This window comes from Polypterus senegalus, chromosome 15 (genome assembly GCF_016835505.1).
Source record: "Polypterus senegalus isolate Bchr_013 chromosome 15, ASM1683550v1, whole genome shotgun sequence".
In the NCBI taxonomy this organism is placed as follows: Eukaryota; Metazoa; Chordata; class Cladistia; order Polypteriformes; family Polypteridae; genus Polypterus; species Polypterus senegalus.
This window is the reverse complement of record NC_053168.1, coordinates 117,972,802-118,000,274: the sequence shown is the minus strand read 5'-3', so window position 1 is coordinate 118,000,274 and position 27,473 is coordinate 117,972,802. Positions and strand designations below refer to the sequence as shown.

Here is a 27,473-nt window from a genome sequence, read left to right as displayed (position 1 = left end):
GGTGTGGTGTTGGTTGAGTCTGTTATTTTCTTGGATGATGATGTGTTGGGTAACTACACAACACTATTTTTCCACTGTTCTTTAGTGAGGTCAGAATCCTCATTGTGCTTGTTCCTGTGATACTTCTGTCATTCTGACATAGGTTTTCCTAAATAGGCTGAGGAGCATGATTTCTCCGCAGTAAACAGAATATACACTTTTGTCTTCCTTATAGAACAGTAGCTTAGTTATCCAGTAGGACTTTTCCTGTTTACAAGACAATTTTGAAGAGGTGTTTTAACCAAGATATCCCAAATTATTCAGTACCTTCAGAATTTGTGGCTAGATATCATTCACTTTTTGATCTTACAGTGCTTGTTAGCTGCAGCAGAAATCTATCCAACCAACAAGATGTTTTTGCATTGCTTCTCGTAGAGGAGTTATGCCTAATAAGCGCAAGCTCCTAAAAGTGTTCTTACTCAAGTTGAAAACATCTTCAGTTGAGGTCAATGCCCACACTTTATCGAGAACATCATATTTCACAAAGATTCACGATTCTTCAGGTGGATTGGGAGAACTTTCCTGAGGCTTCACTAAACCTTGGCACTTAATTTCATGCAGACCTGTACCTGTTCCTTTCTTTTTTCACCAGTTCCTCCCAGTCTATGTGGGAAATTGTTCTGCTAATGGCATAGTCAGTCACATTGGTGGCTTCTCTTATCTCTGTCATGAAAGGCACCACTTACCTTCTAATCACAGCTCTTCAATACCACCTCCACTACTGTGGTCATGAGCAAGGTTCATTGACACTATGCCATGCACGTGTCTCATGTTGGTTAAGTTTGCATAGCAGCTCCATTCAGTGAATGAATCAGTAGGTTCATTCCATTATGCTCTGACTGGTTCCTCATGGGTACATTTTCTATTAATTCTTTGATGTTGTAGTAAAATAAAGTTCTTTGAATCAAATGTATTGTTCTTACAATTTAGGACATGTTCAAACATTCTTGATAATATGTCACATTTTCTAGCTTATCATTTTTTGAGTCAAGCTGGTAAAGCATGCTCAATCATGGGAGTTGTGTTGAAATCTTTCTTTCATGTTCTTTACCGGCTTTGACACTCTTTGAATTACATAGCTGAACAGTAGGAACAAGAACATCTGCTAGTTTACTTGGTTTACTAGTTCATCAGATGTTTATAAAATCTAAAAAACATTTTTAAACAAGTTTTCACATGCTGTAGAAAATGCTTTTGAATTGAATATACATTTATAGAATGTGTATTTGCATATAAGTAAGACAAACAAGATGTGAAAAGGCTTGGGGTACCTACAAGTAGAGGCAACCCTGTTTAATAGATATTGATAAAGCTAAACAACTGTGAAAAAGGTAAAGACAAAGTCGGGCAACACTTACATTACCTCGTCACTGGTCAGCTATGAGTTCATGTTACGAGTATGTTGTTTACGAGCTGGTTTTTGTCTCTTGTTTGAGCCAGGAAAGGCTGGGACACTGGTCTTTTTCCAGGGTACTGTCTGATCAAGGATAGAAGCAGAAAACTTTTCAATAGCTTTATTATATCCAAATCACTTTGTGGTGTAACGTTAAAGTAGGTCCTGGAAAGATATCAAATATACTAATGCAGGGGTTCCCAACCTGGGGTGCCCACACCCTCACAGAGTTTGAGATGGTATTTCAGGTTGTGCAACAAAGAGTTAGGCTGCATTTTGATTCACCAATATTGAATGAGGTGTAATGTCCGACTTTATTGTGGTGCAGTTGGTGTAATTGAAAGTTTTTTTTTTTTTTTTGGGCAAATGCAGCAATGTGTAAGGAGGATAGACTGGGATAAGCTTTTAAGTGGAGACATTTGAGGAGCAGCGAAGCAATGTTAAAATGTTTAACATATAGTGGAGGATAGGTACATATCTAAATTTGGAATTAATTGGAAATTAAAAAAAAAAAACAAAACAAAAAAACTCTGCAGTTGGTTAATAAAGAGTTATAAAGAAGCTGCAAAGGAAAAAAACAGATGTATAAGGTGTATAAGATTAATAACTCCAGTGTGAATTGTAGGGTGTTTGAGAACATGAGGGTAATAAGAAGGATATTAGGGAGGTTGAAGGACAGTTGGAAGGGAATATTGAAGATAAAGCAAAAAATGACTCAAAGAGATTCTTTTAGCATTTTAGTAGTAAAAGATCAGTCAAGGAGGAGGTGATGTGCATCAGGAAAAGGAGAGGGGAATTAAAAAATACAGACAGTAAATCTTTTTCATGTTTGTATCTATTATATTAATTAAAAAAAAAAACAGTGTGACAACATTATTTGGATGTCTCATTATTCTACACTCTTGTGTTAATCTAGATTCACACTTTTCCATTCTCCTTGTCAGTGTTTGAGACATTTTATCACAGATCATGTAGGAGTCTAACCTAGTAGCTTAGAGAATGAGCATATGTGACACCTCATGTAGGCATATTTATTTGTCACAATCATTTTCCTGACCAACATTAAGTTTTACACTTATCAAATCGTCTGTACAACTTTTCTTGGCTTGCTCAACTGGTCTACTTTTTTATGGCACTAAATGGGCAAGGCAGAAATTACACAATGTTTAAAATTGAAAACAAAGAATTAGGTGTGTGTTTAAATTGAAGATATTCTGTGATTGTCTTCATTTGACTCATTTGAGACTCAATAATTTTCTTATGTCCTAGTAAGAAATTCCTTAACAGATTGTTGTTAACTTCAAAGTGATCTGTGTGAACTATTTAGAATTTTTTTCAAGAGCTGGAAGCAGTATTATGAGTGGATAAGAATCCAGGTGAAGTTGTCATTATCAATTGTATGGTTAAATTTGAGCTGTCTTTAGTCTGAACCATTGTGAAAATCATCTAACTGACAAATAACTGAATGTCTCTGAAATTACAAAGTTATCATTTGCATGTGCAATACTTTGTTTTTTGCATTGAAGTTCTCCTTCTGTCAAGTTACCCCTACTTAATGAGTGTGCTATTATTTAGATAAGTTATATTATGTTGATTGATGTTTTGAAAGTAATTTAGGTACCTTGTAAAAATGATCTGATCACAGGTTAAGTGGTTGTGCAGCAAATGTTTCCCTTTAATATCTTCTATTTAAAAAAAAAAAACAACAACAGTTAACTTTATAATCAGCTTTTGTGAGCGCAACCTGTATAAAAAAGAAATGATGTAAGCATGCAGTATACTTCTTGATTGTTTCTTAATCATGAGAATAATACTTTAAGTGAAATCCAATAAATATAAGTAATGAGATTACACTTACTGGAACAGTCTAAACATTTGCTGCTTCATTTAATTATTATTGCCATAAATTGTTATTTTCCAGCTGTCACTCTGTTTCAACTCAGGAACATTAATTAACATCTTGTGAGTGTTGTTTTGAAACGTTTGGAAGTGAAACAGTATGCAGACATTTTGAAATATATAGTAATAATAATCAAATTATTAATTAATCTTAGACTGCTCTCTTAATTTCATTTAGAGGACCTATCCATCAAAGTAAATTTAGAGCTTGTTAAATGTGACTTTAATCGAACAAAATTGCTATCAATAATGGCTATATCATCTAGTTTAAAATAGCTTTAGCACGTGCCCAACATTTTATATGAGATCTTTGAAGTTAGTTATCTACATCTGTTTTGTGTCTAATTGTTTACTAGTGGATTAAAAGAAATTCCACTTCAGTTAGCAAATGGAAATATAAACTTAAAAAATTCCTGTAGATCCTAAACAATCTGTTTCTATTTAATGATGCTGAGGTTGGAACATACTAATAAATTAAATGTAATTACATGCACATAATTTATGGTTGTAAGTATTAACTAACATAAAGTAGCAAGGACATCTGAGGACATTGTTTTGCAGACACAAATGTCACAAAGTTTAATATGTGAAAGAGAAGATCACTGGTTGCCATTGCATTGGCACCAGTCTAATAATTTGTCCTGTGTTCTTCTTCATTTAAAAGGATCTTTTGACTGTTACTCAGTTTAATGGGTTTTCCATCATTAATATACACAAGAAGAGATGTTGTCCAATTAAAGAATTGCTAAATTGTATGGTATGAGGTTTACGGAGTAACCGTGGCTCAGAGGAAAAGAATGCCTCTAACTGAATAAGGTAGTACTTGCATTGCATGTCCTCTTATTCAAATGAAATTCTAAGAATGCATAAAAGATTTAGGTGACCAAAGTGATTAAAAGAAGCATTACTCTAATTATCACAAAACTGGCACATTTGACAGCTACTTTCTGAGAAACTTCTAGGTCTTTCTGTTCATACCTTTCATGCATGTCATTCCAGAGAGAAAAATTCAGTAAGTAGTAGTTTTTTTTTTATTTTTTTTTTATATAGATATACTGTAAGTAAACCTGTGAAGAGTTTATGACCCATAGCCATAACTGTCTGAAGAAAGTCATTTTATGTGTTTATGTGATTTAATATTATCTAGTAGGGGTCTTTCTACTGTTAGTGCACTGTCTTTTAACTAGTTATTCTGAACATTGCAGGCACTATGTCCCATTTTACATTCATAAAGAAATGTTTTATATTAGACCACACTGTGATAGAATTTGCTTCCACTTCCTCTATCTGTTCATTTACTGATTCTGCTTAATTACCCTTTAATTGTTGGATGGAGATGGATACCATCTTTACAACATCAAGTAAAAAGCAAGCAAGAAATAATCCTAGATAGATTGCCACTTCTAATCAGTGCTGTAATTGGGAGGGACAGAGTGGGTCAAGAGAAGGGAAGGTTTTATGGATGCATTTGAGAAAATATAATGCCTTGTGTTTGCTTTTTTTGTTTTTTTTTTGTTAAACATTTAGATAATTGGCATCATTTGTCAGAAGACACATATTACAAGTTAATATGTACCCCTATTCTATTTTTCAGAGATCTATTGAATGCACTTAAACCCATTAAAACAGTGGTTCTGTATCTTTTTACATTATTTTTTATATGCTTTATAAAACCCATGTGGTTAGCTCTGTTAACAATTAATAGGCAAAAATCAACTTTATAATTACTGTATTTACATGTGACAGCTGTCACCTTGCTTTTTCATGAGATCTGGAAATATTTTTAAATAGAGCATTATTAAATGTGTAATATAAATGAATAAGAAGACATTATAAAGTGTTACTGCTGTCATATAGCTCATTTTGAAAAATATAACAACATAATTCTTTGTTATCCCGAAACAGACATATGTACTTACTACTTACAAAACAGGAAATCAGTATGAATTTGAATATTCAGGTTTTATTTATTTTTGTATATTACTTTTCCATGTATGTAGGCTCATTTCATAAGTAAAAGGCAATTGCCACTTTGCAAATTAATTAATAAATAATGCATACAAATAAGGGTACAGAATTGTTTAAATAATAGTATAAATTGAACATAACAATATCTGTCCATTAATATTGTTGAACTCAAATTCAGAAATGCAGTTAAATATTGTAAAGTATGGATGATTATCATTTTATCAACTATTTATAGAATAACCTGATAAAATAAAGCAGTTCGTCACATTTCATCAAACTGTATGGCACATAGTCAAATATCGCTTGCAACTTGTTTGTTTAGGTTATGATTTTGAAGTGTTTGTAGTGTCTTAATTACTAATTAACAGTTAATTAAAGCATTCATTGGTTCTTATTGTTTTTTGTCTTATATTGAATCTTATGTATTGTTTTTCATATCTAATTTTAATTTATTTTTCTTTGCATATAACTACTTTTTTGTCCTCTTGAAAAGCGCTTTGAGCTACAGTACATTGTTTGTTGAAAAACGTGGTATAAAAATAAATGTTTTTTTCTCTTAGATGTTGTTAATAGTAATTTGACAGTGTGGTAATTCTATCACAAGAATGCACCATGTTGTGGGCAAGATTGCCTAGCATAATTTCTTGAAGTGTTAGCCACATTTATTCAATCTGTATTTGCAGAACTTGTGAGGCTCTCATGAGAATGTTAGACAGGCCAGCAACTTGGGCTTATCAGCTGTGAGAATAATTTGACATTCCATTTAGTTGCTTCTTTTCATTACACTGTAATCTGCCTCATTATATTCCTTGATATGTTGCCAGATACTGTACATGTTTGCCCAGTAAAATTAACTGTACATTTAAAGATTTTAACGTTCTCCTTATGGATTCTAAGCAGATACTAGTTTTAATTGAACTACAACTTTTTCTTGTGCAAAATCAGCATTTTTGTTTTTTTCTGTCACTTAAAATGTATGTTCATGAAGAGTGGCAAGGGAAGTATGAACTGGTGCTTTGCTGCTGAAAAATGAACTGGATGCAGACTTGCAGGTGTTCTGTCCATGTCCTTTGGGGTTTTGCGATGGTAGATCTTAAGAAGAAAGTGCATGTGTTTCTCCAGTCAAACAGCAGCTGCAAGACAGTGATTTATGCTTTTCTCAGAACTCTGGGATTTCAAAATGTTACATTTAATCAAACACACAGAAAGCAGAGCAAATGTTAAAGATGTTACATATAAAAGCAGAGTTTGATCTCTTTACCATACTCACTAGTTGTGGGAATACAGGAACAAAGTGATCTTTAATCTTAATTTAAACATATTGAAAAGGATTATGAAAGCAGCAAGGAATCAATCCTTTGAGAATGTTCAGCACTTTAATACTGAACATATTTAGCCCCTAATTACTTTTAAACCTGTTTTTCTCAGATTATTACCCTTTTATGGGACAGATGGGATCACAATATCTTGCAGAAACTGTCTATTATCATACATACACAAACATAGATATAGGGATTTGCTACTTATGTATAATACAGTTTATTCCAGATACTCATTGTTCTTACTGTTTTATTAAAATGACGGATATTACTTACAGATATAATTTTGATATTGAAATTTCAAAGAAAGTGCTATCCACTATTTACTTATGCAATTTATATACCTAAAATGGTTGGAGATATAAAAATAACTCTGTTTTCACAAAGTGTTGTTTGAGTCTGTCAAGTGTTTTTAGCTCACTGCTAAATAATAGATTTTGTATTCTGGCTCTTATATCTTATTGTATTTACTACTTTTTAAATTAAAGACACTGAGGGTTTTCAACCAATAACTAAAGTACATCATTCCAATTTCGGAGAAATAAAAATGTAAGAAATTCTACTGAAATCAACTGTGCTTAACATGTTCATTATGATTATTCTCTTATATCTGAAGAAGAGTCTTGATAGATTTTTTTTTTTAAATATACTGGTACTTTCTTTTTTTTTTTTTTTGCAAATGAATCTATGCAAAGCTCAAGATTTTTTGAAAGAAAAAACAAAAATATATATATTTTTTAAATGAGTAAAACCTGAGTAAGTAATTCATTGAACTGAGCAGAGTAAAATGCACGTCAGTTTCATTTTTTCTGCAGCTTTTGATTTAGTTTTTTTAATTATTGAAATATTTTGTTAATTATGGGAAATATAAATCATCAAACTTCTCCTGCCACTTTAATTTTGTTTTTAACAAATGGAAATATAATGTTACACTTATGATTTACATATCTTATAGAGAATTATGACTTGATTTAAGTTTGTCTTGAAAAAAAATGAAAGTAAAGTGCCAAATGCACTGAGCTGTTCTCAGTCTGCTGGGGCAGGAGATGTCTAAAACAGGTGCAGTGGTGGGTGGGGGAATAGTTTTTAAAATAATGAGAGCAGGTGCATCTTGTGACAAACTTGTATTTTTGCTTTGACATATACTGTCACACACACAAACTATATTTATATGTATATGTGTGCATATGTGTGTGTATACATACAAAACACACACGCATGCAATACAGTGAGATGAAATACACTGTATATATTATATGTATGTATATATAAACAAATGTTTGCAAATATATATTGTGTGTCTGTGTGCATAAGGTTGCATATAAATATTTTTAATGAGGGTAGCTTATTCAGACTGACCAAGCACAGATATTTGTTTAAAGCAATTATGCATATGAGTACACAGCTGGTGGTCATAAATGACAGCTAGGTTTATCTTACTGTATTTACTTTGCTATATTTTTGCCATTTGCAGTATTAAATGTTCTCTCACTTTCAAGATTTATTGTTAAGTTCCAGTTGGCATTTTGATATTTTGTGTGTGGATTTTCTTTATTAATAGAAAGAAAATCTGTCTTCTAAAGTTGAAATATGTGGTAATTTTACTAGTTACTAATAGACACAAACACAGTTTTGGCAGTGCTAAATCAGTGCATTGTGCATGGCTGTTTCATTATTGTACCAAGTTTTTACCAAATTTCATTGATAAAAAAGTCAACTACATATATTTGTCAAAAAATCTTAAAATTACTTTTTTTTTCTGGTCAACCATAATATTGATTACATTTTAAAATGACTTTTATTATTTTTTCCGCGGTATTTGTTGAAATGTAATAAGTGATATAGCACAAGTGAAATGGAGATCCAGTGTTATTATTGCTGTAATGTCAGTTATTTTATAGCTAGTCATTTTCTTTACATTCATTTCTTTTCCACTAAATTACATTTTTAGTGATGATACTGTTTTTCTTCTACTTTCTTCATTAATGTACTGTGTATTAACTGTTGTGTTTAATATAGTTGCATTTTACTAGAAAATAGCACTTTGTTCTTCACTTTATAATGTCTTCATAAAAGTTTAAACATGCATTATAAAGCAGTTTTTCTTACTTGAGCTAACCAATAATATATCATTATAACAGCCATATACATGTGGCTTTTGAAAGCATGGGAAAGTAAAGTTTGCTTTCCTAGCTATACACACATACATTTGGCTTTTGAACAGCTGGAACATTTTGATCTTCATTGCTGGCTACTGAGTGTAATTTAAGTCTCGAGGGGACTAAGTTATTTTCCACAAAGGTACAGTTCATTTTGTTGTTTTTGTCAGGCGCATAAAACCAAAGTTCTTTTATACAAGTTCACTGAGGAGTTGAAATTGACAATATGAGTTAAACCAGGTATTGTGGGTTACTGCAAATTGTCACAATGTCCAAAGCTTTATTGCTCCATTCATCTAAAGTTCATATCAACCTGTGAGTGATTACTAAAGTTTTAGAAGCCGACTGGAAAAAACATGGACAATACATTTTTGTAGTAAAAAACTATTTTGGTAAAGTTCATATTTTTCCTTTTCTTCATTTTCCTTACTGTGTTCAATGACAGATAGCAATAAATATTTGTATGTTATTGACTATTTATTTTTGCCTATCTTTCCATATTTTTATTTATTGTAAATTTTAGTTTTTCCTTACTGTATAGAAAGTCAGTAGCAGTGAAGTAAAGATCTTTGCTATCTACAGCGATTTTTAAATTTTTGTCAGTGTATTAATGATGGTAAATAAAGCATCATGCACAAGATGTGAGAGTAAATAAAAAAACAACTGTTATTTTTTGCATTAAATAAAATAGTAGTTTTGTTTTTTTTTTTTTTCCAGTTTTTTATTATTCTTATTCCAATTGCTACCTCAGGTAACTCTCACAACATTCCAAAATCTGGTTAGTGCTATCTATAAAAAAATATTTTTCAGGGATGAACATTTTTTTCATTGTTTATCAAAGTTATCAGACATGCTATATTGTCTTTTATCAGGACATGTTTTTAAGTGTTAGATATTTCAACATAGTGTGCTAGTATTTTTCAGTTTGTCTGATGAGTACAGACTATTCTGACCCATAAGATATAGTTGTTTACTAAAATAATATTTTTTGGTTATACTAAAGAAACTATTGAAAAACAAAATATGGTAACAGCGCTGTGTAAAGTGGAAATTGAGAGTTGGCTGCTGCTGAGTCATATTTGGAATTGTGTAACAATGTAGTAGAAGTGATCCGGTTTACACCTGAGTAGGTTTTGATTGCGATAATCAAAAGTTAGTTAGAGTAAAACATTTGCACTTTATTTCAACTGAGAACAAATCCGTAGTTCAGTAAAGACTGATATATGCTTTGCGTAGTGAATTTTGTGTATATTTCTATAGAATATTTTCTTTGTTTATCTAAATAGTTTACTTATTATTTATATTAATGAATTTATCAAAGCATACAATTTATAATTTTTACATCATGGATCATGCATGGTTTATTTGATCTCAGATTGTCTGGTTGGTCTGAGCTGAAAAGAGGACTACTGGATTTCTTGAGCAGGTTAATTTTGTTAACCTTGTATAATTGAATGATGCCACCAGATCAGAGTTCATTGGATTTCAGATAGTGAGAATAGCCTCCTACTTCCAATGTTAAATTAACTGCTTCCTTTAAATACTGCCCTTGAAACAAATGCTTGATTACTTTCGTAGCCTTGACTACATTCCTCCACAGTCAGTAAAATATGTAACTGTGATTAATTTTAATATGTATTAACATATATACTTGTAGTAATTTAAATAGATAATCATATTTCCGTTTTTTTTCTTCTTTCAGTTTTCTTTAAATATTACACTTTGTAAGAATTTTAAGTATTGCAGAGAGTTATAGAGGTTTTTTGCTATTAACTGTGGCTAATTTTCTTTGTTGAAGCTTATATTTTTCTAATAATTATCAAAAATATATATTCTGAGCAATTGCTGAATTTATCAGATATCATGTATCGACTGTATATGGTGTGCACATGTGCTGTGTGTATTCTTTTATTTTAATGAGAAACATTACTTAAAAATTAAGATAATTTTCATGTGCACTGTAGCAGACATATTTTATGCAGTATGTACATTTATTATTCCCAAATAAAAATACATTGTCTCTTGAAAAGCTGTCAGTAAGACATGTAGAGTAACACTTACTGTTTTCTACTTTGTTTTGCCCTTCTTTGTGTCATTTTCTTTACGATGTTACTGATTTTCAGGCTTAAGCTTTTCCTCTGCAGATCAAAAGATGCCTCCTTAAAGTTTCATATTACGAGGTGGTTAATAATCTAGTTAATATTTTAGAATAAGTAATAACTAAAATAGTACACTAACCATGGCTGTGGCTTTTAGCAGTGAATGAATCTGAAGTGTTCTTTGCTGCTAGCGGAACAAATTGAAGTTTCTCTGGTTGAGTGCAGCTAATACCCAAACACTGTAAACTGTGGGAGGATTGTTATCCTTTTCTTAACCTCACTAGATTGTAAAAAAGAGAGTAAAGCACAAGTTTTCCCATGCTTACCCAATGTTACAACTCTCTAGAACCCCTGAAAAACGTACAAAGTAGTAAAACACATATTATAAATGAAGCACTCAGAAACATTTTAACTACTGATTGGCTGGTATTTATTCAAAATGTAGCAAAGAAGAAACATTGCCGTCTCCGTTGCTTAGAAGCTAGCATTTGTTTTTTTTTATTTTAGTTAAGCTGTAATTAATTAACCCAATTAAACAAATATTAAGAAGAGAGTAACATAAGAAGTGGTTCTCACAGTCTTGTGAAATGGGAAAGCATGGAGCTGAAGTTTCAACCAATAGAAAGCTTGTGCTTATTCAAATGGAATGCAGCTCTGAAGCACATTGGAATTCAAAGTCTGTGAAATCCATCTGCAGAGGCACCCCATGTCAACTCTGTTCATTCCCTGTGAACTGAACACATAAAAATAGCTACTGTCGCATTCATAATAGTGTTTTCATCATTAAAAAAATCTGTTTTACCTATGTCAGTCAAACTCTCTAGTTCACTTAAGCCTTATAGTGATGGAGTTCATGAGTTATGGATGATTATATTTTATACATGGTACTATTATTAATTATAGTGAAATTGTTTAAAACAAACAAAACACATTTTTATCCTTTTTGCATTCTGCTTCAATTACTTAGGCTTGATTTTGTTGAATTGGTTCAACACACTTTGAAAAACTAAAAAGGCAAACTCTTTGAGGTGTAGAAAGGAAAAACCACTGTGGTGATAATATATTAGATAACCAGCAGTTTCAATGGTTTACTTTTATAATGTTTGATTTTTTTCATCAGATATGTAATGAACACTGTGTAGTTTTCTTTGGTAAGAAATGTAAAGAGCTCCTTCAGGGTGTGACAGATGGATATGCTAATGAATTTGTTTTAAATGTCAGTCTTGAGTGGTATGTTTCCTTTCTATAGCTTTTCTCTCCAGATGGTCTGTGTATACATTGCATTGACTTTGTTTATAATTCAGTTATAATTTAATTTTAGTTTTATTATACAAGGATCTTATGCACATATTATGAGGATATCTGTACAGTGCAAAGAAAAGAAAATATGTTAAATGTGAAGTAAAAATAAGCATGGTAGCCTAAATTTTATTTTTATAGGAGGGTACATTAAAACCACATAATATTTGAAAACAGCTGCAATAAAATGGCATCCTAGCCAGGGTTAGTTCTTGCCTGGAGCTCAGCTTTAATTATTGAATGCACACGTGTACTTGCAATTATAGTATACTTTAAATTGAGCACAAACGTTTCATAGAAGAAGACACCAAAACAATACAATGACTATGAAACCTTATGCTACATGTATACTTATTTTATATATTGTGCACTTCTATATTATACATGGTGAACAGCTATTTTTACTACATTTGATGCAGGTCCTGTAACCTACCAGTACTTGAACTGTTGATATATAGTTTAGAATTAATAATAAAATTTAAGACCCAGTATCAAAACACACTGCCACGATTTTCATAACTACTATATTTTTAGACAAATCTTGGTGTATCTGCTAAATACATTACACTTTCTGCTTTATTGCTTGCAAGGTATTTTCTCCCCTTCCATGTCCACAGTTATTAGACTACATTAATGAGATTTTTGCGCCAAGCATTATCAAACCCTCAGATTTAAAAAGAATATATCCCAATATGGAGAAAAGTGTTTTAGTCCTACAAATTTATTTGAATAAATGGAAGGGTTTAAGAATTGCAGTACAAACAATTTTACCCTAAAAACTGTACTGAATTGCATGTCTTAGGGGTGTCAATGTTCAGAGTAACAAGGGAACTTTTCTTATATTTATAACATTTCTCTGCATTTATTTTCTTGTTGCAATAAACAATATTTGTCTTTACTTTTTGATATCACACAGTGCTCTCCACACTTGACCTAAAAGTCCCTTTAAATAATGTAAATGTTAAACTATTCAGCACTCTTTACATTGCTAGTATGTAGTATTTCAAAAACAGTTATCAATTCCGCAGATTTAGTTAGTGAGAAGGATTATTTATTCACTGCACTTCCTCTGCCATTGCACTGTTAGATTTTTATTTCCTACAATTCATCATTTGCTTTAAATTAGTTTTCAGCTGTTCATATTCACCGTAAATAATATTAATGTCATGTAATTTTATTTAATAGGAAGCATTGGCTTTTTATTTGGAATTTTTTAACGGAACAAGGAGTTGTTCTTAATAAATTTGTTATCTTTATTATGCATCTTAGTTTGTTCAGTATTCATTTGTTTTCCTGTCTCAAGTTCTCTTTTATATTGAAGCCAGATCCCCTCCACATTCATCCTTATCTTGAGATTTTTCTCCTTCGGGTCTCAGCATACGGCTTATTTCTTTCCTTGCATGTTCTTGACCTTTAGAAAACCCTGAACTGGCAGTCTGCCTTTAAGTCAGTACAAGAGGACAGTGATTCAGGTTAAACAAACTTTAATTCACTTTTAAATAAATTCAGAGATTGCCCTTTTCACAATTCTAAAATAAAAAATATTTGTTTTTTCATTTAGCATTGTGTACTTAATACATGTAGTGTCGTACCAGTTTTAGATTTGCAGTTTTTTACTTATTATATGACTGTGTTATCTGTACTTTTTCAAGCCTGTTGATTTTCCGTTTAAGTGCAGGTAATAGAATAGTAAAACAGCTCTACACATCCTAAACAGAGAATAAGTGCAATTCCTTTTTTCTAGGGATGATTTAGTGGATGATGAACAGAAATTAATATGAGCATCTCAAAGTAACATCTACAAAGAATCTGATGGAGTTATTAGTTATTTGCCCTTTTTTGATAATCACTAGACATTTAATTGACAACAGAGTAATGTCATGTAATATTTGTTGGAATGACTCAGTATAGCATTAAGATTTAATATATAAAAGATGCTGAAATATGTCAAATTAATTACATGTGTATGTTTTTGAGTAACAATCTCTGTTTTTTTTTTTCTTTATAAAGGCAGATTACTAGACTACTGTGTCTCATTTGTTTCTCTTTGGTTTGGTTTAGATGCTGTGAGCTAAAATATTTTCACTGTGCTACATGGTTTGTAACATATTTATAGTACCATGCTTAAACTTACCAGCATTGTTCTAATTACATTGTTGTCTTTGTTTAATAAGGGATTTAAATTTTTTGTAAGCTAGGCTAAGGTCTTTTCCATGACTACTACTAACTACAAGCAATTGCCTTTCAGGTCAAGAACACCGAAGGAATTTGACTGTTAAGTTGTTTGTGTAAACTATTTTTCAGTTTATCATTCAACTAATTAGTTAATTCTGCTCATTGGAGACTCTTGGGTGATGTGGTTACACAATGCTTTGTTATGTGACTTTACAGCAGTTTAAGAGTGGGTTCAGATTTTCACCAGGTAACTCTCTGCCTGCCTTTTTTCAGGTGCTCTGTTTTCTTTTTTCTCCCACCTCCTCCAAAATGTGCAAATTAAGTATATTCAATACAGTTAAGTGGCTATACGCAGCAGCACCCCATCTAAGAGTGGTTTCTGTAATCTTTTGGAACAGGTTCCATCTCTCACAACCCTGAAAGTTAACTGGATTTGATATTGATGAATAGTACTCCTCATATTAATCCATCTGTTTGTCCAGTCTGGCTTATCCAGGGCTGGGTCACACACTAGCTTGAGCTTATCCCAGCACTCATTGGTCTCTAGGCAGGAAAAACACCAGGACAGGTCATCAGTCGATTGCAGGTTGGACACACACACTAGGGCTGTTTTTGGCATCACCAATCCACTAACCTGTATGTCTTTGGACTGTGGTGCAGCAACTAAATTAAACCCACACAGACTTGGGGAAAACATACAAACTCAACACAGGGAGCACCTGAGATGCAAACCAAGTTCTCTTTGTTGCATTGTGTGTTGCCTGACAAATTTATCATTGTAAGAAATAACTTTACAAAAATAAAAAATATATAATAGAGTCATGTATGTAGATAATTAAAGTGAACAATGCAGTATATCAAAAGATGTTAGGTGGCATGAGTGGAGATAAGTGAAGAGTCTTACCCTGGGTTAAACTTTAGGAACAAAACCACTCAAACAAACATCAGAGGAGACGTACAGCCCCACAAAGCTGAACTGATAAGTATATTCTTTGCCAGATGGCTCACGGGAGTACATGTGTCTTGAAAGAATTAAGTCAGATATTCTCATTATTCACTATCCTGCTTTGTAGGAGAGCTGCACCTGCTAACAAGGTATTCTTGCAGTGGTCTGTAAGGTGGCCTAAGCCTACCTAAATTTACTTCAGCATAATGCATAAATGGAGCTTATCATAAAGGACTGATGTACACTATGTTGCATAATTTTTTTTTTTTTTTTTTTTTATAAATACACTGTTTGGTCTTCTGAACTTAGCAGGAGCACTACATCTCCTAAGTCAGGGTGACAAGCCTTTGTTTTTCACATACAACATATACTTTAACAGGTCAGTAAAATGATTTGAAGTTCTATGGAGATTATTGTTGTGTTTGACATGGCTTTCGTAAGTAATGTAGAAAACAGTAGGCAGACAAATAAAAAACATCTTGTGAAATGATAAACAGCAAGACAGGGTTTGATAAAAACAGGTTAAAGACTAACTAAAATAGCAAACAGCTGTATGTTACCATGTGATCCTCTTTACACTCCCTTACATTGTGATTGCTTACCCTAAAAAAAACTGATTTTCCAATTGCTGTCTGTAGAAGACAACGAAGTATAACATATCTTTGGTCTGTTATTAAATTCTCCCTTTGGGTTGCTATTCACACTGTTTTCCCTCTTTGTCATTGCACAATTTTAAATGGCAAAACCTATAATTACATTGTCTTTTATACTGTAATTGAAGTTATACAACAGACTCCTTATATGTTTCTTCCTATGAACCTAATCAAGTCATCATTAGTCTTTGCTTCATTTTAGCAATGTCTATTATGTGCAGTTGCATTACACTTTCTGTATATTCTGGTTTCAGTGTCCTAAACGTTGTGACCACCAGGGTTCTGCAGCCGCCCTGAACATACCAGACATAGGCACAAGTTTTGCACAGCACACGTTTTATTTAAGTTGGGAAGCTCTTTTTCCTTGCTCCCCACTCCTGTAGCACAGTCCACAGTATCACACAGCAAGCACAAATAAAGAGCATTGTCTTCCTCTCCATCTCCTTCCACCTTCACACCTCCTGGCAAGTGTCCTCCTCCTACTGACTCTGGCTGTTGGATTAGTGGCAGCTGGCTCCTTTTATTTTGCTCCTGAGAGTGCTCCAGGTGGCTTGTTTGCCGGATCTTGAATCAATCCCAGGTGTGATGAAAGCCCAATGTTGCAGGGCTCTGCAACCTCCATAGGTCCCCCAGGCAGGATCCACAGAACCCAGCATGGCTGCAGCGAACTCCTATGAAACCCTGCTGGAGTCTGTGGCACTGCAGCATCTCATAGGGGTGCCACCTATCGATCCAAGGGAGTTAATGCCCTGACCACTCTCTCTCCCTTGGACCTTCCACAACATTGACATCTCGGTAGGGCCGGGCTCCTGAGCTTCTGTGACAAAATGTATTAAAGTAATTGGAGCAGTTACTCCTTGAAAAATCTAACAAATGACTCAGTGTTCTAATGCCTTAGAAAATTCATATTGGGGGGCATTTTTTTTTTTACTAATGTGATTCATTGTTCCTTGAATGCATATACTTGTATGGACACCTTGACAACAGGCATTTATCCATTTGTTTTCTGTTGTCTTGTGTTTTATGGGATAAGCTTTAACCCTGTAAGATCCTTGAAAACTTACCTCTTGTATTACTTTCATGTGATGGTTTAATGCCAATTTGTTTGCCCATGACAGAGGATTTTGTAACTTGGAGCAGATCTCAGGTTGGCAGACATGCTAAATATAATTACTCTGAAGTGAATGTATTTTAAATCATTATTACTCTTGTTTTATTGTATTGTAGTTATAACTTAGGAACTTTTGCTAAAATTACTTGCTTCTTTAAAATAGTCTTAAATCTAATTTTGCTTTTCTCAGATAAGTTGTTTTTTGTCAGCATCAATATGTGTATTATGTATATACCAAGTCACAAAAATAGTCGTATAAATCTGCATAAACTGTGAACACACATATAATTATACTTCTTTTTATCAATACCAAAAATATCATTAAAACATTCACAGTCCAGACTGAAAAATATAATATTTTAACTTCTAGCAAAAGCAAATTGTAATCAATGAGATGAGATTAGAGATAGGGGTTGGTGTTGCCCTTCCATATAAAAAAGGGGTACACCAAGTTTGGCTAGTGACAGTCTGCTCTTTTGAAGAAAGATCTTTTTATGTTGAAACTTACCGCAATCGAAAGAATGATCTGAACACCTTTGAATAACAACTATAGAAAATGGTAAAGCTCTTCTAAAGGTCTGGATGGTCTTCATTCTACAGTATGGCAAACTGTCTACAAAGTAAGAAAATTCAGTACTGTTGCTACTGTTCTTGGAAGTGGTCATTATCTAATGATCACATCAAGAGCTTAGCATGCAATATAGAAGAAGCTGAAAAGGAATCTTAAAGTTACAGCAAAAGAGCCTGCAGAAGTCTCTTGAACTTTCCAAAGTATTCGTCCATGTGTCCACAATAATGAAAACACTGAACAGTAATGGTCTTTTTAAAAGTACACCCTAACCCTAAATCTAACCCTAACCAATGCTGTCCAACAGAAACATTGCTGCACAGCTTAAGTTTTCAAAAGACCACATTAGATACCTCCCAACAATTCTGATTGCTTGCTGTCATAAATTGAACAACAAATTCAAATTGGTGTCAAAAAACTTTACAGGAGAACCTCAAGGTAGCATTCTGTCACCTGAATCTTAATAGAGTTTGCAGCAAGACGGTGACCCAAATCAGAAAAGTAAATCAGTAAAACAAATTGTCTTGAACAGAAGAAACATTTGTGTTTTGGAATGGCCCAAGTAAGAGTTCAGGTTTCAACCCAGTTGAAAGGCAAGTGACATGACCTGAAGAAAGCTTCTCGAACAGGAAATCCTTAAATACTAATAAAGTAAAATACTGACCAGCTGGAAATGTTTGGTAGCAGTTATTGCTGCTAAAGGATGTTCAACCAGTTAATAAATACGAGGGTTCACATTCTTTTTTTGAGCCAGTCACACATCCCCTGCAACTGTGATGACTCTTTGTATTCTAGCCCTCTCATCTATTTATGGTACTTTTCGTGCCCACTGAGGAGAATGGTTAAACAGTGGGCACCATATTGACAAGAAGTAATACAATTATTAGTAGTATTAGTGTTATTAGTTTAAGCATATTGTGTTTGTTTACTGTTCTAGTTTATATAATTTTTCTATATAATTAATGCAGAAATACATGTAATTCTAAAGTGTTCACAAACTATGTACTGCACTATTTGTAAATTTTTATATTTCATTAATTGTATGGATTTGTACACATAATAATGGAAAAGTGGAGATACCGTCAATGGTTACTTATTTATTTCACATAGTAATTCTAACTTTTGCTACCTCTTTTTGCTAAATGTGATTTTTTAAAATTTTTCAGAAAAACTTGATTGATAATTCATATTCACTATAATAATATTGTTCAGTTGTTTACTTTTTGCAATAGTTATTTTACCATTCATCCTAGAAATACTGCAGTTTTGTTGCCTAGTGAGTGCACAATTTTCAATATAACTGGCTGCTATAAAAACAATGTTTTGAATATATCTGTATATTTCCTTATGCAAGTTCAGTTGTCTTAAAATACAGCCTCTCAGTTAAGTTACAAGGATTTCTGATCCCCAGTTGCACTTGATTTAGTGTCCCCACTTCTTTATTGTAGATTGTTGTAAACACATCCCTTTGCAAGAAGAGGTTAAAACTGAATGTCCAGAGTAGAGGCAGCAGTGACCTATTGCTTTTTCAGCTCTATCATAAAACACTCCTGCATTGGAATGTTAATGGAGTCAAGAAGTGGGTTTGTACTTTATGTGGCTCACCAGGCCCTAATAATTTAGAGGCGATGTTCTCATAGACAGTAGCATTACTGCCAGACTAAGACAGAAGGAAGTCTATCAAATTTAGCAACATTTCTAAATCTTTAGAAATCAAACCCATCTTGTATCGCACCTTTCTTTAAAATGTAAGAAATGTCCTGCTTTCTAATAGTGACTGACATGACTTGTTCATAATTCAAATATAATCCTTTTGTTCCTGGTGTCTAAAGAGGGTCCTTTACTTTTAGGTAAATCTACTTGCAAATATATTACACTGTCAAATTAGTGCAGTTTTGTTTTTGCTTATTGTATCGATTCTGTCAAGTTAACAAAATGGCAGTGTTGAGATTAGGACATATGCAAGTTTTCATGAAATTGAATCTAGCAATGCTTAGTAGGTGGCCCAGTCATCTCATACTACCCTGCAAACTCTTTTAACACCAAAATGACCTGAGTTTAACAAAATACATCCTTATCTGTGGCAAAGTGGTTAGACAGTAAAGTTATCACAAGATAGAATGTGACCTTTGGCATTCTGTAGTAAGATATTTATTAAAGAAATAAAGGCACACATTCTTAATGAAAACAGTAGTTTGTAGCCTGTTTAAGTTTTTGGAATGTACAAAGGGCTGTAATTGTGGTGTCATTTTTTATATAGAAGGGTGTTACACATTAAAATATTCTTTAAGTTAACAAGCATACAATAAAATATTTTGAGAAATAAGTTTTATTCACTTAATAAGCATTTTGTCCTCCTTTCATATTCATCTGGATAAACAAAAGAAATTGCATAATGTAATGTTGAGGACAGTCACTGAAAAGGTTCCCATTTCACATGGTGACACAAACTGTGTTAGGCTTTTTTTCTGAAGCAGGGCTCATTTTTGTTTAAGTTGACTTTCAATTACAGATGGTATGCTTCACGTCTTTTATCCTCTGCAGAAGGAAAATCAACTTTCACTTTTGATTTATAGGTGTCAGAATACAGTGTTCATGCTTTGTTAAGTTGCAGCATCCTTGTGCTAAAATCATTTAAATGAATTTTTCTTGACACATCAGACAATTCTCAATTTTAGAATTTTTTGCTAATTCATTAAAGGTAAAAGAGCTGAAATGCTCAGTGACAGAAGTATTCAAACACTTTACTCATTTCTTAGTTGCAGCACCTTTGGCAGCATTTACAGCCTGGAGTCTTTTTGGCTTTAACGCGACCAGCTTTGCACACCTGGTTTTTGGGATTTTTTTGTTGTTCTCCTCTGCACATCCTCTCAGGCTCTTTCGGATTAAATTGAGACGTTGGTGGACAGCAATTTTGAGATCACACCAGAGATGTTCTATTGGGTTTAAGTGTGGGCTCTGGCTGGGCATCTCAAGGACATTTGTAGAGTTCTCCCTAGACACTCCTGTGTTCTCTTTACTTTCTGCTTAGGGTCATTGTCCCATTGAAAGCTGAACCTTAGGCCCAGAGCATGCTGGAGCAGGTTTTCAATAAGGATATCACTGTACTTTGATGGGTGTAGCATTCCCAAAACTTGTTACAAGTCTCTCAGCCTGTACCCTGCTGTGATACATATTGTCAGCTGTTGGATCTTCTATAGACAGGTGTGTGCTTTTCCTAATTATGTCTAATCAATTGAATCGACTACAGGTAGGCTCCAAGCATGATAGAGGAGCGTCTAATCTGTAATCACTTGAGTAGTATATACCTTAGTCAGATTTCAAGCACCATAGCTAAGGGTTTGAATACTTGTTGCCCAAGTCTTTTTTTTTTTTTTTAATTTTGGGGAAAAAAAAGTTTAAAGTCCCCTGTTTTTAGTCTGTCATTCTGGGGGTATTGAATTTTGCTTGGTGTGGGGAAAATTGAAATTATACGATTTTAGCACAAAGATCCAGCATAGCAAAAACTTAAAAAATGAATGGATCCGAGAACTTTCTGAATCCACTCCATATACCAATTTATCCGCATTGAAATAAGAGTATCTCTGTAACTTTGTGCTTGGCTTTTTATCAAAGCAGAATTTAAAGGAGCTGTTGCCTGACAGGTGAGCTGCAGAATACCTCAGTGATTGCCATGTATACTTTCATGCTTTCAGTAACATCAGGTTCAAATTTAATGAAATAATTTTTTTGTGTTTTGTTGTAATAAATGAAAGAAAAAACTTCTGGACGCTCCAGGGCTAGCTGTGATCACAGATCAAATAATCATAAAGATTTGGCTTATCAGTCATGAATTGTAGCCTTCTACAGTAGTGGCTTAGACATTGAACTGGAGTATGACAATCTTCTGGTTGATTTTCTTTCTCTGCTGTCGTGTGATCCTGAGTCCACACATACAGTACCCAGGTATTTTTTAAAGTATAGCTTTTTGTGTGCATTTTGGCCTTTCGTCCACATGCAAACCATGTTTTAGGTCTCTGAAAACAGACCTTTTGAAAAACTCCTTCCAGTGTAAAGATGTTTAGAAACTGACATTTTGGCTTGTTACGTCAAAGTGTGCGCCATTATCTGTTTTGTTTACGTGAGGCAATTTTGTGCATTTGTGGCTGTAGCTAAAGTAGTGCTGGTGTTAAATTGTTAATGGGACTTTTTCCATTTTTCCATTTAAACATACAATTACTTTATTGAACAAAAGAGGTGTCACTACTACATCATAAGCTCCGACAATACATGCCTCTAGTTGATGGGATAACTTTGAGAACTAGGTAGTTGTTACTGAAGAGAATCTTTGTTTGTCAAGGATATCCCTGTTGTCTTTGAATGAGCTATTTCACCCACACATCAAAGGAAAGAAAACTTTAATGAGATTTCCTGTCAGTGTTGTCAAAAAAAGTTGCCTGCACAGTCTACTATTTAACAGATGAAGGGAGATTACACAAGACAGCAAATGCCTTGGGTTGTCAAGACAGGTTGTTTCTAAAATAGTAAGACAAGTGTGTGAAGTAATTACAGTCCACTTGGGCCCTGTGCATATACAGTTACTTATCACTGAGCCCAAACTAGAGGAACTTGTAGCAGGATTTCACCGGAAAAAGTAGAAATAAAGCAGCCATCCACAAATTTCATGGATTACTAGAACAGAGAAGAGAGGTCTTCTCTTAACATACAAGCTACCCGTAATTACAAGTGTTAATTTATTGATGTTGTAGTAAAATGGCTGGGTAATGTTCATGACCCCTGTATTTTTGCAAATTCCATTTGGAACACACATTTGAAAGTAAAGGGTGATGGACATAATCTAAATGACATTCCCTTTCTAATCTATGCATGTTTCTTTCTGTTGACAGTGGATTTTTGCTTTTTCATGTGAATGGAATTTTTTTTAAAAACGAAGAAGCAAAACTTCCATTTTAAAAATACCAGGGTACGTGTGGACGAGGCCTTAACTTGTAACCGCATGATTTGTACAAGGGATTAGATAAAAATGTTATAGACATGCATAAATGAAATTATAAACTACCATATGTACATGATTGTGTTTTTTTTATTTAACATATTTTTCATTCATTCACCACTTTTTTGAGAGCTAAAGCACAATTATTTGCATAGCTTACCCTTTTCTTTGGATTGGAGAACTTAGACATCATACATATACATAAAAGTTAATATAATGTATAATATATTAATAAGTCTGTCTTGTGTAAAAACACTGGATTGTCATGTGAAAATTATTTAGATTTTGCAAGTGTCAGCTTATTAATTAAATGTAATGAAAATGAGACAGCAAAATGAAATAGACTGTAGAATAGGTTTATTATAATGTGAAGAAGAGAATTGTTGGCAGACTTCACTTTTTCATGCAAGTCTTTCATTGGATTTTTTTGTTAGGTACAGATGGCTGCTTCTGTTTATCCTTTGTTACAAGCAGTGCTGGGTGATATTTAAAATGATAGTCGTGGTCACACATAAAAACATTACAATAATCACTGACCTTGTTTCATAAGCATTGGCTGTTTTTTATTGGATTATTAACCTTGTGATGTTATTTGTTGCACAGTATATAAAATGAAGATTAATTGCTAAGTGCTGTTTCACAAGGTTTTTCACATTAACCTCGATTGCATGATTAGCTTTTAGACATCAAAGGTCTAAATGTTTTACAGTAGTTTTGCATAACCAAAGCCTACTTAAAATATTGTCATAACTTGAATACTGCAAGCATGATTTATGCAGTTCTAATTAATGATTTCATGAAGCATCTTCTCTCCGTATAGGAAACTATTTGACAATATACCCATTAACTCTTGTAAAAGTAGATTGAGTGGAAAGACGGTATTTATACCATCGCCATAAGGTTATTCAACTGATACACACACACACACACACATAATGTACATGGCTGTGTTATCCGGTTTCACTAGAGAAATTTCTTAAGACAATAGGTCTTAGTTATATTGCTGTTGGGTAATCTGATGAATTAGAAATACTTCTGATGCCTGGGTTGCCTGTAGCTGGTATCTTCCACTTGATCCCAGATATCAATAATCATGACCAGGCTGGCTAGGTCAATTTTGACACATAAACGGCAAAGGTAGGTGCAAAATAATAAATCTTATTATGATCTAATTAGCAGTACCCAAATAAAACGTGCAGTAAAATCTCGTCAATAAATAATACAATAACAGTGAAATGTAGAAGCACCAACAATAAATAATACATTTAAATAGTTAAAATCAAGAATAAAACCACAAGCAGGATCATCTTTACTCATTAAGTCTACTGATGCATCACTTTTCTACCCCTGCTCACCCACATGGGTCTGCTCAACAGTAGACCCTGTAACTCCTGGGAATTACAGTCAATGGGCTGATTTTTAGCTCCTGCCCGACCACTATCATTCGGCATCCTTCAGGATCAACAGAGACCCCATTCCCATATCCCACCATTGCACTGGTTCACCTAACCAATCCTGCTCCTGTACCCTTGTTTTCTCTTCCTTCTGTTCTCTTGACCTCTCACCCATACTCCTTTTATCCCCTGCTTGAGCCACCCTGATTTTATTTAATATCCCCAGCCTGAGACAAACATTTTTATTTAAAAGCACTCTACCACCACTGACCCTTACTTGCTTCATGGCAGTACTATGTAATTAAGTACTGTAAGTACTTTTCTGTATACAATATTTGTTGTGCTTTTTTCCCATGGGCTAATTTTATTAGTGGGTTGGAGCTGCTTACGCATGAACATGCTACATAGAATTCCAATGAGTAAAACATTCCTGCTTTACATAGGGACATGTGGTATTGGAAAAAAAAATTATGTTGACGATAACGATAATTAGATGATATTTTGCATTCTTTTAAAACGTGTATACACTCACCTAAAGGATTATTAGGAACACCTGTTCAATTTCTCATTAATGCAATTATCTAATCAACCAATCACATTGCAGTTGCTTCAATGCTTTTAGGGGTGTGGTCCTGGTCAAGACAATCTCCTGAACTCCAAACTGAATGTCAGAATGGGAAAGAAAGGTGGTTTAAGCAATTTTGAGCGTAGCATGGTTGTTGGTACCAGACGGGCTGGTCTGAGTATTTCACAATCTGCTTAGTTACTGGGATTTTCACCCACAACCATTTCTAGGGTTTACAAAGAATGGTGTGAAAAGGGAAAAACATCCAGTATGCGGCAGTCCTGTGGGCGAAAATGCCTTGTTGATGCTAGAGGTCAGAGGAGAATGGGCCGACTGATTCAAGCTGATAGAAGAGCAACTTTGACTGAAATAACCACTCGTTACAACCGAGGTATGCAGCAAAGCATTTGTGAAGCCACAACACGCACAACCTTGAGGCGGATGGGCTACAACAGCAGAAGACCCCACCGGGTACCACTCATCTCCACTACAAATAGGAAAAAGAGGCTACAATTTGCACGAGCTCACCAAAATTGGACAGTTGAAGACTGGAAAAATGTTGCCTGGTCTGATGATTCTCGATTTCTGTTGAGACATTCAAACGGTAGAGTCAGAATTTGGCGTAAACAAAATGAGGACATGGATCCATCATGCCTTGTTACCACTGTGCAGGCTGGTGGTGTAATGGTGTGGGGGATGTTTTCTTGGCACACTTTAGGCCCCTTAGTGCCAATTGGGCATCGTTTAAATGCCACGGGCTACCTGAGCATTGTTTCTGACCATGTCCATCCCTTCATGACCACCATGTACCCATCCTCTGATAGCTACTTCCAGCAGGATCATGCACCATGTCACAAAGCTCAAATCATTTCAAATTGGTTTCTTGAACATGACAATGAGTTCACTGTACTAAAATGGCCCCCACAGTCACCAGATCTCAACCCAATAGAGCATCTTTGGGATGTGGTTGAACGGGAGCTTCGTGCCCTGGATGTGCATCCCACAAATCTCCATCAACTACAAGATGCTATCCTATCAATATGGGCCAACATTACTAAAGAATGCTTTCAGTAACTTGTTGAATCAATGCCACGTAGAATTAAGGCATTTCTGAAGGCGAAAGGGGGTCAAACACCGTATTAGTATGGTGTTCCTAATAATCCTTTAGGTGAGTGTATATAGATGTTTATTGATTTAGCTTTGTCTTGTGACTTGTACAACAACAACATTTATTTATATATCACATTTTCATACAAACAGTAGCTCAAAGTGCTTTACATAATAAATAATAGAAAAATAAAAGACACAATAAGAAAACAAAATAAGTCAACATTAATTAACATAGAATAAGAGTAAGGTCCAATGGCCAGGGGGGACAGAAAAAACAAAAAAAAACTCCAGTTGCCTGGAGAAAAAATAATAAATAAAATAAATAAACTTGTAGCTTACTATGATTATTGTAAACAACAGTTAAGGAAAACAGTTCTTATTTATTTACTTAAAACTGAGTTAAATAACACAAATACAATAAACTCACCAGTCAGAGGTCAAACAGTGCAGGTATGAGTGAACTGTTTTAAAGTGGCCTACCAGGTTTTCACAAAAGAACAACAAAACTATCATAATGAGAGCATTTTAGACAGACAGTTACCCTTAATGTAAACAATATGTTAATCCAAAGGGAATAAAATGCGAATTGTAATTGAACTATCGGACATGAGCATTACAGTCTGGATAAACATGAACTGCTCCCCTGTAAGGTGAATTGTACAGAATCAAGTAAGAACAAAAATCTAACATACTATACTACAGTTTAAATATCCAATGTTCTGTCAAATACTGCACAGGAAAAAAAATATTTCATCTATTGCACAAAGATACAAAAAAAAACATATCTGTAACATTTTTAAATATATAACTAACTTCAGATTCTGTCCAATATTGCACAACTTCCAGGTTGTGTGATAGAAACACCAGTCTGTCCATAGCATCCGATTTCAGAGCAATATGGTTACATGTTAAAACATTTCCTCCTGTGCTGAAAGCCCTTTCAGAAGGGCTGCTTGAAGTAGGGTTTCACTGGTACTTTTTTGGAAGTTTCCCCCCAATTTGAGGAAATGTACTTCTTATGTTTCCACCACTTAAGTGGATTTACATCATTGTCCACCTCAGGTATCATCAAGTAGCTCTTTATCTCTTTTTCAATGGTAGTGTGCAGATACTCAGCTTCTCTAATTACCAGTGTTTTTTTGGAATATGTGCTAAAAAACTTTCTTCTTTGCTGTCTCCCTTGTGTCGTCACCTGCTCTAACTTCTGCAGCTATCGGGACAGGATGGAGAGGGGTTAGGAGGCGGGGTTCTGTGTGAGTGTTTTAAATAATGATTGAAAAAATGTGCTTTGGAATCAAGGACACCCAACTAAGATGACTTGCAAAATAAAATGTGCCTGATAGGCATATGCTTCTTATGGAAATAAAAATTATCTGTTCGGAAGGATTAATAATTCAGATTTTTTTTTTTTGCCTTGCACCTGCGGGGCTCCATACTAGATCAATTTCATTTAAATAGCATTTTAGGGAGGAACAACAGTTTTTGCCACTCCAGCTCTGTATTGTTGTGCTCTGGCTTTGAAGCCAGATAACCTCCGAAGCTTCTGCATAGTGACTCATGATGTGCCACTTCGTGCAAACTGGCACAAAGGGATAATGAAACCTCAGTGCTTTATTTGTTAACACTAGAATTACCAGAGCTTATGAAAAAATTTGTAGATCCGTCCCACCTTAAAATGCTTTGCACCTCTCTGTCAGCGTCTTTTGTCTTCTAAATGTGTGGATAAGCAGCAAACAGCAGCAGCTTACTATCACATCCCCCCACCATGCACAGTTGTCTCAGC

At 34.1% G+C, this 27,473-nt stretch overlaps 1 protein-coding gene and 1 long non-coding RNA gene across 2 annotated transcripts in view; one reads left to right on the top strand and one right to left on the bottom strand.

Moving 5' to 3' along the window:
* LOC120516042 (vacuolar protein sorting-associated protein 13B-like) overlaps positions 1 to 27,473 on the top strand; it is a 614,714-nt gene that overhangs the window by 278,830 nt on the left and 308,411 nt on the right. The window lies entirely within an intron of this gene.
* LOC120516043 lies at positions 5,281 to 11,115 on the bottom strand. Its single transcript, XR_005630761.1, has 3 exons — positions 11,016 to 11,115; positions 10,839 to 10,936; positions 5,281 to 6,432 (listed from the first exon to the last, which is right to left on the bottom strand). It is a non-coding gene; the product is annotated as an uncharacterized LOC120516043 (long non-coding RNA).